Source organism: Capra hircus, unplaced genomic scaffold (genome assembly GCF_001704415.2).
Source record: "Capra hircus breed San Clemente unplaced genomic scaffold, ASM170441v1, whole genome shotgun sequence".
NCBI lineage: Eukaryota > Metazoa > Chordata > Mammalia > Artiodactyla > Bovidae > Capra > Capra hircus.
This window is the reverse complement of record NW_017189541.1, coordinates 67,196-82,129: the sequence shown is the minus strand read 5'-3', so window position 1 is coordinate 82,129 and position 14,934 is coordinate 67,196. Positions and strand designations below refer to the sequence as shown.

Sequence of the window (14,934 nt, the reverse complement as noted above, 5' to 3'; positions counted from 1 at the left end):
TGCCCCATCCACCGAGGGGCCCGGGGGGTCTGAGGCCGCGGGTGGGGAGGGGGGTCGGGATGAGGGTGGGGCATGAATCCGGCTAGGTCCAGCTGGAAGAGGGAGCAGGCTTCCTGGGCGTCCCGGGGGGCGTGGGTCACCCGGGCAGGTCACCTTCTGGCTGCAGAACCAAAAGAGGTAGCCAGGCACTCAGGTTTCGCCTGCAAGAGGAAGTCTCTTCGCTTAGCACAGTTTTACCTTTTTTTTTTTTTAATAAAAATCGTCAGGCATTGCTCCGTCTGGGATTCACTGCAGGTCACTGCCGGCGGCACCCTGGGGCCAGCGACCTCCCCTCCTGGTCTGCAGGCGTTTGCAAGCTGCAGACCTTCTCGGAGAGGCGGCGTCTCCCCGAAGCAGTCACCTCGCGGGGGCCGGCACGAGCCACCACGAGGTCCCGGCCGTGGGCCGCACCCCACTCCCCGCCCCTGCACCCCGCCCCCGGGGCAGGGCGCACGCTGATAGGAGGGGCCCCGGCGGGCTTGGACGCCAGGAGACTGCAGACCGTCAGACGGTTATACAGGAAATTTCAAAAGGGTTTCCTCTGCACCGACCCTGGGTCTCCACGGAGGCCGCCTGGAGCCGGGGAGCGGGTACCTTTCGAGGCTCTGAATCCGGCGAGGGTGTAAGCCCGCGCGCAATCTGCGCGCCCGACACGGCGGCGATGCCGGCGTCCGCGCCGCGCTCTGACACCCAGCCCGGGCTCCTCCGGGGGCGGCTGGACGGTGGCTTCCTGACTCCAGGCTTGGTCTGAAGCACGGCTGCTGCGCGTTCGGATCCAGCCCCGGGCTGCGTTTGCACCGCTGACGCGCATCGGCCTTTCCAGGTGCGTCCACTTTCCGACTTTACGCGCGTTGTCTGGAGCCCGGGGCGCCGCCGGGGAAGGGCCTTACGGGGATGAGAGCCTGGGAAGGAGGGCTGCGTGCGTCCTCCTCTCTCGGGGGTGGGGCGCGCGGACAAGACAGGAAAAGCTTCAGACAGACAGGGCCTTGATGCGCGCTCAGTCAGTGGTGTCCGACTCTCTGCGACCCCACGGACGGCAGCCCGCCAGGCCCCTCCTGTCCATGGAGATTCTCCAGGCAAGAACAGGAGTGGATTGCCATGCCTGTCTCCAGGGGATCTTCCCGACCTAGGGATCGAACCCGGTCTGCGGCGGCTCCTGCGTTGCAGGCGCGACCACTTGGCGGGAGCTGCTTTGAACACAGCCTCCTGGCACAAACTTCAGGAAACCTCACCTGCGCACACATGAGCGCCGAGGGTGGCCAGGCACGACCGGGGGACGGAGACAGGGCCGGAGGTGGGGTCGTGGCGGGGGGGAGGGGGGGGCCTCCTTGGTCGAGGAAGGTTCCAGCCACTTGGGGGCCCCCGTGAGCTCTGAGATCGCCTCACTGGCTCCGATTCACCCAGAAACTGCGAATCAAGACTGTAACCCACCTGGCTCCTCTGTCCACGGAATCTCCTAGGCAGGAATACTGGAGTGGGTTGCTGTTTCCTTCTCCAGGCAAATGTTTCCCACCTGGGGATCGAACCCCGCAGGCTCGTGTCTCCTGCCTTGGCGGGCTGGTTCTTTCCTTGGAAAGCTGCATTTTATAAACCACCCCCGGTTTGGGGAGCAGTGAAGCCCCACGTGCGCACTGGTCTCTGCCCTGGGAATTCCTGGCTGTGCAAACCCAGAGTCTGTGCGCTTAGGGTCACGCCTGGCGAGGAGGAATTAACGCACCGTAACGGTTCTGCTTCCAAACCAAGGAGGGTTTGGTTTTTTTTTTTTTTTTTTTTTTTTTCATTCTTCTCTGCTCTCTGTTAGGTTGTCGTGTGTCTTCTGCGTGGGGTTCAGAAGGGGCCGCCCCCCCACCCCGCTCCCGGGGCAGGAGCGCAGAGGAACCGGGGCCGGGCGGGGCCCGCGTGCTCCGTCCGCCCCTTTAGAAGCGGGGCCCAGTGGTTGGATTGGAATGGGCACCAGGGCCGAACGTGAGCACGGACTTTCCTTTTAAAACGCCTCCAGGAGCTGCAAGAATCGCAGTTTCGCTTTCGGGGGGCGGGAGGAGCCTTGCGTCTCCATGGCCAGGCTTCGCTGCCGGAGGGGCCGCACCTCCTGTATGTGGTCCCCGCATCCTGGAGACCCCTGCCCGCCTCTAGGAGGAAGAACCGGGTGGTGGCAGGAGTCTGGAGGCTGGACCGACCCTCCGGACATCGACCTTGGTTTCTGAAACATCCCCGCTCAGCCGCAGGACGCAGGGGCGCGAAGGGGGACAATACCACCCCTTAGAGGTCACCTGGACCCCCTCGCAAACCTACTGAGGCCTCTGTTCTCATCTTAGGGATGAAGGCGGGAAGGCCAGGAGTCATGGGTTAGTGACGGGGATGGGTGCGGGGGTGGGGGTGGGAGGGTCCCCAGGGTGCCCCTCCTTGCTGGCCCAGCCTGTCTGTCCCTCCCTCCGTGGGTGTGTCCACCAGCTGGCCTCCTGCCCAGGGGCCCTGTCCTGTCTGGGAGGAGTCAGGTGTGGGCGAGACACCGGGAACCCCACACCCCTCTGGTAACTTATCCTGGTCCCTGACTATGGGAAATTGTCCAGGCCCCCCTTCTGTGCCCCCAGGAGACCCTCCCGAGGGCCAACACCCCATCTCAGGGAGCCTTGACCCAGCACATAAGCACACACATGGGCTGCAGGGTGGCATCCCCCAGAACCCCCCCTCCCCCCGGGGTCAGCGCCAGGAGCCCCCAGGGAAAATCTTGCAGCCATGTCCACCACCCCCTCCTGGCTGGACAGATGGACACATGGATGCAGGGTCTGCCTTCTCTTAGGGAAAGCCATGCTTTCACAGGCAACTGGTGACTGGGTTTGCTTTTGAGCCAGGCAGGGAACTCGGGTCTTTGCCGGTGGCTCCACACTAAAGGTTCCGCCTGCCATGGCAGGAGACACAGGAGACGTGGGTTTGATCCCTGGGTCTGGAAGATGAGGAGATGCCAGGCAGAGAGACAAGCATTGCAAATATATTAGATGATTGATGGATGGTGCACAGATTGACAGCTGAGAGTTGGACAGACAGACAAGCAGGAGAATTGTTTGGTTTGTAGACAGATAGAGAGATAATAAATGACAGAGATAGGTGCATAAATTACTGACAGACAGAGAATAGATAATAAAGAAAATAGTAGATGAATCTGCCTATCAATGCATGAGACTCAGATGCGATCCCTGGGTCGGGAAGATCCCCTGGAGGTGGGAATGGCAGCCCACTCTGGTATTCTTGCCTGGAGAATTCCTAGGACAGAGCAGCCTGGGGGGTTACATACAGTCCATGGGGTCACCAAGAGTCGGACAGGATCGAAGTGACTTACCGCCCATGCATGCACAGATAGGTAAACTTAGATAGCACACACATGAAGAAAAATGTGGATCAATGATGGATGACAGGTGGGTAAATAGATGATAGTTTGGGTGCCTGATGGAGGATAGGTGGATGGATAGAATACAGAGAGAGGTATAGATGATAGGTAAGTATGGAGACAGATAGATGGAGGGATAGAGAGGTAGATGGATGGGTGGATGGATAGATGGATAGATGGATGGATGGGTGGGTGGAGGGATGGATAGATGGATGGATGGATGGATGGATAGGTGTATGGACAGATGGAGAGATGGATGGATAGATGGATAGGTGTACAGATAGATAGTAAATGGATGGATAGGTAGATGGATAGATGGATAGATGGATGGATAAAGGATGGCTGTATGGACAGATAGATTGCTGGATGGATAGGTGTATGGATAGATGGATGGATAGATGCATAGATGTACAGATAGATGGATGGATGCATGGATGGATAGAAGGGTGGATGGATGGATGGATAGATGGCTAGATGAATGGGTGGATAGAAGGATGGATGGATGGATGAATGGATGGATAGAAGGGTGGATGGATGGATGGAAGGATGGATAGAAGGATGGATAGACGGATGGATGGGTGGATGATGGATGGTTGGATGGATGGATGGATGGGTGGATGGATGGGTAGGTGGATGGTTGGATGGATAGATGGATGGATGGATGGATGGAGGGATGGAGGGATGGGTGGATGGATAGATGGATGGATGGATGGGTGCATGGATGGATGGATGGGTGGGTGGATGGTTGGATGGATAGATGGATGGATGGATGGATGGATGGATGGATGGATGGATGGATGGGTGGGTGGGTGGATGGTTGGATGGATGGATGGATGGATGGATAGATGGATGGATGGATGGGTAGGTGGATGGTTGGATGGATGGATGGATGGAAGGGTGGGTGGATGGATAGATGGATGGATGGACAGGTGCATGGATGGATGGATGGGTGGGTGGATGGTTGGATGGATAGATAGATGGATGGATGGATGGATGGATGGATGGAAGGATGGGTGGATGGATAGATGGATGGATGGACGGGTGCATGGATGGATGGATGGGTGGGTGGATGGTTGGATGGATAGATGGATGGATGGATGGATGGAAGGATGGGTGGATGGATAGATGGATGGATGGACAGGTGCATGGATGGATGGATGGGTGGGTGGATGGTTGGATGGATAGATGGATGGATGGATCGATCGATAGATGGGTGGATGGAAGGATGGATAGATGGATGGCAGGATGGATGGGTGGATGCATGGATAGATAGGTGGATGGATGGATGGATGGATGGATAGAAGGATGGATGGAAGGATGGATGGATGGATAGGTGTACAAATAGACAGATGAATGGATAGGTGGGTGGATGGGTGGATGGATGGACAGATGGATAGAAGGATGGCTGGCTGGCTAGCTGGATGGGTGGATGGGTGGACGGATAGTAGATGGCTGGATGGATGGATGGGTGGATAGATAGATGGATGGTTGGATGGATGGATGGATCGATAGATGGGTGGATGGAAGGATGGATGGATGAATGGATGGGTGGATGGGTGGATGGATGGATGAATAGATAGATGGATGGATGGATAGATAGGTGGATGGATGGATGGATAGATAGGTGGATGGATGGATGGATAGATGGCTGGCTGGCTGGCTGGGTGGATAGTTAGATGGATGGATGGATGGATTGGTGTACGGATAGATGAATAGATGGATGGATGGATGGATAGGTATAGATGATAGGTATGTAGGAATGGAGATGCATGTATAGAGAGAAAGAGATGAAAGCTAGGTAGGTACAGAGAGAGAGAGATAGAAGGCTCTCATGGTCAGACAGCGTCTCTCTGCTCATACTATTGACTGCGGCCTTTTAGACAGGATAATTCTTGGCCCGTCCTCTGCACTGTAGGTTATTAAACAGCACCTCTCGTCTTCACCGACCGGAGGCCTCTAGCATCCCCAGATATCGTCACTTGCAACACTGTCCCCAGACATCAGCACAGCCTCCTCGGGGGGCAGAGTCACCCCCCAGCTCATGACCACCACGGAAAGGACAAGACAATGATGGAGTGCAGCCACGGGGCTCGAGCAGAAGCAAGGCCATCTCACATCCCACCCCCCGCCCCCCGCCCCGGCTCTCAGGGTGGCAACCCACCACTTCAGGGCCTGCTGGGCCACTTTCTGCCGTGTCTCAAGCTTAGCCACGTGCTCCTGCTCCTGTGATACAATAATGAAAATGAGAGAAGACCCTGTGATATGCTGAGATCACAAGTACGGGATAAATGAGCACCCTTGGGGCGGGGCAGTGTGTTACTGAAAGAAGGTGTAGCATCTGGCTGCTGGCTGTTCAAAAGCCAATAGACAGGCCAGGCTGGTGGAAAGGAAAGTTTGCTTCATTTCAGATGCTGGCAACTGGCTCGGGGGAGGGGTGGGGGTGGCGGAGAGTGGTGGACATCTGTCCAGAGGCCGACTACCCACCCCCACCACCACTCCCCACTCCAACAAGCAAGGGGTGAGAGCTTTTATAGACAGAAGCAGAGGGGACTGCATGCTGAAACAGCTCAGTCATCCCTAACAGTCATCTTCACATCGGTCATCAGCGGTCTCACCAGCATCACGTTGGCTGTTTTAGGTTCAGTTCATCTTCAGTTCCAGGGATGCGTTTGTTTCCATTTCTTTGCGGCCAATGCTCGGAACGGTGGCACCTCATGTCCTCGGTACAAGCCGGTCATCACGTAGTTATCTTCTCCATCTGATGTTCTAGTATCTGTAAGACAGCTCACAGGATATGGCTCAGAATATAGAGTCCTTGAGAAAGAAGTAAAGGTCCTTGACAATGTTTAATGACTCAGTTCAGTTCAGTCGCTCAGTCGTGTCTGACTCTTTGTGACCCCCATGGACTGTAGCATGCCAGGCCTCCCTGTCCTTCACCAACCCCCGGAGCTTACTTAAACTCATGTCCATCGAGTCGGTGATGCCATCCAACCATCTCATCCTCTGTCGTCCCCTTCTCCTCCCGCCTTCAATCTTTCCCAGCATCAGGGTCTTTTCCAATGTATCAGCTCTTCGCATCAGGTGGCCAAAATATTGGAGTTTCAGCTTCAGCATCAGTCCTTCCAATGAACACTCAGGACTGATCTCCTTTAAGATGGACTGGTTGGATCTCCTTGCAGGCCAAGGGACTCTCAAGAGTCTTCTCCAGCACCACAGTTCCAAAGTGTCAATTCTTCAGCGCTCAGCTTTCTCCAGCTTAATGACTGCATTGTTTTATTTCATGTCCTTCAACTGTTTCCCTTTCTTTCTGCATCTCCTACTTCTGTGATTAAACTTATTCTTTGAGTAACGTTTTCCACAGACAAAAGGCAGGCAGAGGGCACGGGGGGCAGTGGGCAATGACCGTAGCGTCCTGCTCCGTTCCAAAGGGACCAACATTCAGACCCCACTGTCCACACAAACAGTCCATCCCAAAGGAAATCACTCCCGAATATTCACCGGAAGGACGGATGCTGAAGCTGAAACTCCAATCCTGTGGCCACCTGTTGTGAAGAACTGGCTCATTGGAAAAGACCCTGATGCTGGGAAAGATGGAAGGTGGGAGGAGAACAGAGTGGCAGGGGATGAGATGGCTGGGTGGCATCACAGACTCGATGGACATGAGTGTGAGCAAAGTCTGGGAGTTGGTGATGGACACGGAGGCCTGGCATGCTGCAGTCCATGGGGTCACAAAGTCACACCACTGAGTGACTGAACTGAACTGAACTGTCCAAACAAAGAGCCCCAGTGTGAGCCCTTTGTATCTTCCCCATACCATGGGATTACCCACTCAATTATGAACCAAGCATGGGCTCCAACAAGTGGCATTGTTACTGAAAAAACGGGAAGCGTAGGAAGTGTCTTTTGTAATATCCTGTGCTATAAAAGGAACGGAGGGAGTGGGCGGATTACAAGATGCGGATCCCAGCCTCCCGCCCATCACCGCCGTGGACCAGGCCCATCGGCCAAGGTTGCGGGCTCCTCCGAGTTACCCTGCGGCTGGATGCATGGGTCTCCAAGTGTTTCTGTCACAGGCACCTGAGCAGTCAGGGCAAGGGTGGACCAGGAGGCTAGCAGGTGGGTGGAGTAAAAGCAGAGACAACTCCTCAGTCACAGCCACTGGGAATGAATGGGCGGGATGCATGTTTGGGCTGTGGCCTTGTAAATGAGAAGCCTGAATAAGTCAGCATGGGCTCAGCTAATGTTTGTTGGATGATGGATAGATGGGTGGACGGATGGATGGATGGATGGATGGACAGATGGAAGGACAGATATGTGGTTGGATAAATGGACGCATGGATAGTTGGATGGGTGAGCAGATGGGTAAATGAATGGATGGATGGATGGATTGGTGGGTGAGTGAGTGGATGGATGAATGGATGGATGGATGATACATGGATGGTTGATAGATGGATGGATGATGGATGGATAGGTGGATGATGGATGGGTGATGGATGGATGGATGATGGATGAATAGGTGGAGGGATGATGGATGGATGGATGCTGGATGGATAGGTGGAGGGATGATGGATGGATAGATAGATGGATGAATGGATGGATAGGTGGATGATGGATGGATGTTTGGATGATGGATGGATAGGTGGAGGGATGATGGATGGATGGATGATGGATGGATGGATGGTGGATGGATAGGTGGAGGGATGGTGGATGGATGGAGGGTTGATGGATGGATAGATGGATGGATGGATGGATGGATGGATGAATGGATGGATGGATGGATGGGTAGGTGGATGATGGATGGATGGGTGATGGATGGATAGGTGGAGGGATGATGGATGGATGGATGGATGATGGATGGATAGGTGGAGGGATGATGGATGGATGGATGGATGATGGATGGATGGATGGGTGGGTGGATGGATAGATGAATGAATGAATGGACAGGCAAAACAAAAGAGGAGGCTGGTTCCCAGTCAGTCCCTTTGAATTAGCTTCCTGGGACAGTCATAACAAATGACCACATACTGAGTGGATTAAAACACCATAATTTTTTCCTCTAACATTTTAGAGGCTGGAACTCCGCAATCAAAGTTTCTACAGAGCAGTGCTCCCTCTGATGGCTCCAAGGGAGGGTCCTTCCTGCCTCTTCCAGTTTCTCGGGGCTGCAGGTGTCCCTGGGCTTGTGGCCGCCTGCCTCCGGCCTCTGCTTCCGCCTTCGCACAGCCGTCTTCCGTCTGTGTGCTCCTGTGTCAATCTGCGCGTCTCCTGTTCTCACAAGGGCACCAGTCACACTGGCTTAGGACCCACCCTCATGGGCTCATCGTAACTTATATCTTAATCACGTCTGCATAGACTCTCTTTCCACATAAGGCTGCATTCGCAGGCACCAGGGTTGAGGACATCTCAAATAAATTCTCCTTGACGTCTTGCAGTCTTCATCCTAGTCAGAGGGAGAGAGAAGGTGCGCTGGAGAAGTCGAGACCTGGGGCCCTGCCCAAATGCCCCCACTCTGAGCCCCTCACTTGCTCACGGACCCCTGCTGCAAAGCACAAGAACAAGTTCCATAAGAACAGTATCGCCTAAAGGGGCCACTTTGAAGACTGAGTAAGATCCACCTGTCTGTTCAACACTGCTGCTGCTAAGTCGCTGCAGTCGTGTCTGACTCTGTGCGACCGCATAGACGGCAGCTCACCAGGCTTCCCCGTCCCTGGGATTCTCCAGGCAAGAACACTGGAGTGGGTTGCCATTTCCTTCTCCAATGCATGAAAGTGAAAAGGGAAAGTGAAGTCGCTCAGTCGTATCCAACTCTTAGCGACCCGATGGACTGCAGCCTACCAGGCTCCTCCATCCATGGCATTTTCCGGGCGAGAGTACTGGAGTGGGGTGCCATTTCCTTCTCCAATGCATGAAAGTGAAAAGGGAACGTGAAGTCGCTCAGTCATGTCCGACTCTTCGTGACCCCATGGACTGCAGCCCACCAGGCTCCTCCGCCCATGGGACTTTCCGGGCGAGAGTACTGGAGTGGGATGCCATTGTGGCAAGCAAGTCCCCGATTGATTTCACGCTCGAGGGCTCATCCCGAATATTGCAGGATTCCCTGTAGGGCTGTCACTGTAGGTGTTGAGGTGGATTGCTGGAACCGTCATGATGTCCCTCTGAGAATGTTGTTGGCATCCGTTTACACGTGGGGAGACAGAGGCAGCAAGTGACTCTGTGACCTTCTCAGAGTCAGCCAGCCAGCTGATGGTCTACGCTGCCTTATTATCATGGCAATGACGATGGTGGTGGTCGTGGTGATGGTGGTGGTGGTGGTGATGGTGGTGGTCGTGGTGATGGTGGTGGTGGTGATGATGGTGGTGATGTGGAGGTGACGGTGGTGGTGATGGTGGTCTGATAATGATGGTGATGGGGGTGGTAGTGATGATGGTCATGGTAAGGGTGAGAATGATGGAGATGGTGATGATGGTGATGGTGGTGGTGATGCTGATGGTGGTGATGGTGGTGCTGATAATGATGGTGATGGGGTGGTAGTGATGATGGTCCTGGTAGAGGGGATAATGATAGAGAGGATAATGACGGTGATGGTGATGGTGATAACGATGGTGACGGTGGTGGGGATTATGATGGTGGTAGTCGTGATAATGACGGTGATGGTGATGATGGTGATGATGGTGGTGTTGGTGGAGGTGATAATGATGGTGATGGTGGTGATGATGGTGGTGATGGTGGTGATGATGGTGGTGATGGTGGTGATGATGGTGATGGTGATGATGGTGGTGATGGTGGAGGTGATAATGATGGAGGTGATAATGATAGTGATGGTGGTGATGCTGGTGGTGATGGTGGTGGTGATAATGGTGGTGGTGATGGTGGTGATGATGGTGGTGATGGTGGAGGTGATAATGATGGAGGTGATAATGATAGTGATGGTGGTGATGCTGGTGGAGGTAGTAATGGTGGTGATGATGGTGGTGGTGGTGGTGATGGTGGTGATGATGGTGGTGTTGGTGGAGGTGATAATGGTGGTGATGGTGGTGTTGGTGGAGGTGATAATGGTGGTGATGATGGTGACGATGATGACGACGGTGGTGTTGATGATGATGGTGATGGTGATGATGGTGGTGGTAGCGGTGATGGTGATGATGGTGGTGGTGGTGTTGGTGGAGGTGATAATGATGCTGATGATGATGCTGATTGATGGTGGTGGTGGTCATGATGGTGACGACGGTGGTGTTGGCAGAGGTGATAATGGTGATGATAATGATGGTGATGGTAGAGGTGATTATGATGGTGATCGATGGTGGTGTCGGTGTGGTGATAATGATGGTGACGATGGTGACGACGGTGGTGGTGATAATTGCCGGAGTCCAGGTCCAGCAGCCAGGGATTCAGCCTGAAGGGGTGAGCAGTGTCGGTGAGAGAGAAACCGAGGCAGCCTCTCAGTTTTCCTTTGGACTACCTGTTTATTTCAAGCTTATGATTCTCTTTTGTACTTTTACAAAAGCATTAGGTCAGAGGTTTGATAGTTTTAGCTCCCAGAGACCCAGATTTATTTTTCTCCAAAAATCATTGTTGCCCCTCAAAAGGAGTTCCTTCCTCAGCGATTCTCTTATCTACTTCTTCTCCTGTGTCCTTGTGAATACGCTGTAACTCACGCTAATGTCTGGGCTGCACACCACATTCCTCAGTTTAATTATCTTTCTAAGTCCTGTTTGCCCCTGGTATCCTAAGCTCACTATTTCTTAGAAAGGGCTTCTAGCTAATAATATCTCTAAAGTCCCTAATTTCTGTAAGCTCTAGTAGAATATTGTAACATCACAGCAATCCTTAAATCTTTAGCTTCTATTTTAATTATTCCTAAGCCCTAAATTCAGCAAACTCCTTTGCCATAAACACTTTCCTCACAAATAGGCTTCAGATAGGAATCTCTCCCGTCGCCTCAAGCTGTGGCCTCTGTGCTCACCCTGGAACACTCTTTTGTAAAAGTCCTTGAGCAAGTGTGAGTGATGAACTTAATGAATTATCCTTCGAGCACAGCCGCAGAAGGCTTTACGCCTTCTCATGCTCCTCTCAAAAACAATAAGCACCTTAATATCCTCTTCAGTCAGCTCAGCCGAGGAAAGGAAAAAACAAGTCAGAATCACAACGCCTAACTCCTTCATTCCGGGTCCGTGCCTACGGAACAAAGGGGCGGTGCCTCTGTTTTGTCAGCAATGCCTAAGGCGGCTCCCGACAGATAATGTTGCTGATGGTGGTGGTGACGGTGGTGGTGGTGATAATGACGGTGATGATGGTGACGATGGTGGTGGTGGTAACGTCGGTGATGATGGTGACGATGGTGGTGGTGGTAACGTCGGTGATGATGGTGACGATGGTGGTGGTGGTAACGTCGGTGATGGTGCTGCTGCTGATGATAAGGACTGTCTGGTGCCCGGAGAATCTGAACCTTCTGTCTCACGAGCTGTCCTTGATGCTAAAATCCGAGCCCGCGTGGAGATGGCTGAAGCGTCCTGGGACGCAGCGGGAGCGGTCCTGGGGCCACGCGGTGACTGCCCCAGATGCCACTGGCTCCCGTCCTTTCCAATGGTGAGCTGTATCTCCGTTTTAAAAAGAGAGAGGAAAGAGGCAGCTGCCAGCCGCCGCCACACCCCCACCCTTGACTTCCTCATCCCGGGCTATAAACACTGTCTGCCCGAGCATTTGCTGAGCCCGCCTGGCTCCTGCAGGCTCTGAGTCACGCTCACAGGAAGCCAACGGCGCGGGTGTTGCTGAGGTGCCCCCCCACCACAAGCTGCCTGTCCCTGCCACGGGTGGCCGATTTCCTTTCCAAGCTCAGCTCCCTTCTAAATAAACACTGCCGTCGCCATTTCTAAGCAGCCATGCAAATGATGGACGGCCAGCTCTGGGCGGCGGAGCGGGACTGGGGCTGCTGGCTTTGTGCAGCCTCCCTCCCGTCTGTGGCTTTTTTTTTAAATTAGTATTCCTTTATTTATTTGCTGCATGAGGTCTTAATTGTGGCATGTGGGAGCTTTCCTCGAAGCACGTGGGCTCTAGTTCCCCAGGCAAGGACTGCGCCCAGGCCCCCCTGCACTGGGAGCATGGAGTCTCAGCCACAGAACCACCAGGGGACTCCCCCTGGTTCAGACTGTGATGGTCCGGTCACGAGGCGCCTTGCAACTGGGCTGATCTGTGAAAACATCACTCTTTGTCCACAATTTGTTGGCCTTGCTTAGTCACTCCGCCGTGTCCGACTCTTCTGCCACCCCATGGACTGTAACCGGCCAGGCTCCTCCGTCTGCGGGATTCTCCAGGCAAGAATCCTGGAGTGGGTTGCCATTTCCTCCTCCACGCTGTTGATTAAAATGGACCACGCAAGAGAGAGGATGGGGAACCAGACAGGATACCGGGGACCCGAGAGGCTGAGTGAGACAGGAGTGAAGTGTAGGGCTCAGGAAGCTTACTGAAGAGCGGAGAAGATAGACACGGATGAACGCTAAGATGGCTAGATGGATGGATGAACGGGTGAAGGGAGATGGTGGACGGATGGGTAGATACATACATAATGGATGGACGGATAGACAAATGGATGAAAAGACAGATGGGTAGGTGCATGGATAGATTACAGATAGAAGATAGATGATAGGTGGGCATAGATACCTAGATGATACATACATGGATGGATGACGGTTAATGATACATGATGGTGGATGGATGGATGGGAGATAGATGATGATAGACAGATATGGATGGATAGGAAGACAGATAGATGGATGGATGATGGTTAAATGATACATGAGAGCAGGTAGATGGATGGACGGATGGATGGGAGGTAGGTGATAGGTCTATAGATACTTAGATGATTCCTAGATGGATGTTCAGTTCAGTTCAGTTCAGTCGCTCGGTCGTGTCCGACTCTTTGCGACCCCATGAATTGCAGCACGCCAGGCCTCCCTGTCCATCACCAACTCCCGGGGTTCACTCACACTTGCTTCCATCGAGTCCGTGATGCCATCCAGCCATCTCATCCTCTGTCAGCCCTTTCCTCTCCTGCCTCCAATCCCTCCCAGCATCAGAGTCTTTTCCAATGAGTCAACTCTTCGCATGAGGTGGCCAGAGTACTGGAGTTTCAGCTTCATCATCAGTCCCTCCAATGAATATTCAGGACTGATCTCCTTTAGGATGGACTGGTTGAATCTCCTTGCAGTCCAGGGGACTCTCAAGAGTCTTCTCCAACACCACAGTGCAAAAGCATCAATTCTTCAGCGCTCAGCCTTCTCCACAGTCCAACTCTCACATCCATACATGACTACTGGAAAAACCATAGCGTTGACTAGATGGACCTTAGTCGGCAAAGTAATGTCTCTGCTTTTTAATATGCTATCTAGGTTGGTCATCGGAGTAGGCAATGGCACCCCACTCCAGTGCTCTTGCCTGGAAAATCCCATGGATGGAGGAGCCTGGTAGGCTGCAGTCCATGGGGTCGCTACTAGTCGGACACGACTGAGCGACTTCACTTTCGCTTTTCACTTTCATGCATCGAAGAAGGAAATGGCAACTCACTCCAGTGTTCTTGCCTGGAGAATCCCAGGGATGGGGGAGCCTGGTGGGCTGCCGTCTATGGGGTCACACAGAGTCGGACACGACTGAAGCGACTCAGCGGTGGCAGTAGCAGTAGGTTGGTCATAACTTTTCTCCCAAGGAGTAAGCGTCTTTTAATTTCATGGCTGCAACACCATCTGCAGCGATTTTGGAACCTCAAAAGATAAAGTCTGACACTGTTTCCACTGTTTCCCCATCTATTTCCCATGAAGTGATGGGACCAGATGCCATGATCTTCGTTTTCTGAATGTTGAGCTTTAAGCCAACTTTTTCACTCTCCTCTTTCACTTTCATCAAGAGGCTTTTGAGTTCCTCTTCACTTTCTGCCCTAAGGGTGGTGTCATCTGCGTATCTAGATGGATGGATGATGGTTAAATAATACATGTTAGCAGGTAGATGGATGGACGGATGGATGGGAGATAGATGATAGGTCTACAGATACTTAGATGATTCCTAGGTGGATGAGTTACAGGTAGATGATGGATGATGATGGATACATACATAAGTCGATGAAGTCTCTCGAGCTAGGTCAGGGTGTCTCAGACTCACCACAAATGACACCTGGGGCTGGACGACTCTCTGATGTGGGGAGTCCGGCCACCCTGCTGCGTCCCTGGTCTCCACCCACCTCGTGCCGGGAGACCCTTCCGGAGGTGATGACAAGCAGAAACAGCTACACACACCGTTGAGTGTCCCCAGTGGGCGAGGGCGGCCTGGTCACCCACAGCCAAAAGCCCTTGACCGCCGCAGGGCCCGGTTTAAATAGCCGCAGCTGGTGGACGGACTGCCCATGGTTTTGAGGGATGCTGATACTCGGAACAGCGGCCAGAAAATCAGCGTTAGCTGGACAGCGTCCAGTGCAGCGTGACCAAGAGCAGCCCTTAGACGCTTGACCCAAAGCCGCCGCCACG

At 53.4% G+C, this 14,934-nt stretch overlaps 1 protein-coding gene across 1 annotated transcript in view; it reads left to right on the top strand.

The window, feature by feature from the left end:
* The first annotated feature begins 591 nt into the window (after nucleotides 1-591).
* P2RY8 (purinergic receptor P2Y8) overlaps nucleotides 592-14,934 on the top strand; it is a 56,200-nt gene continuing 41,857 nt past the window's right edge. The window contains exon 1 of the mRNA XM_013976840.2: nucleotides 592-862. The gene's annotated coding sequence lies outside the window, so the exon portion shown is untranslated. The remainder of the gene's footprint in view (nucleotides 863-14,934) is intronic.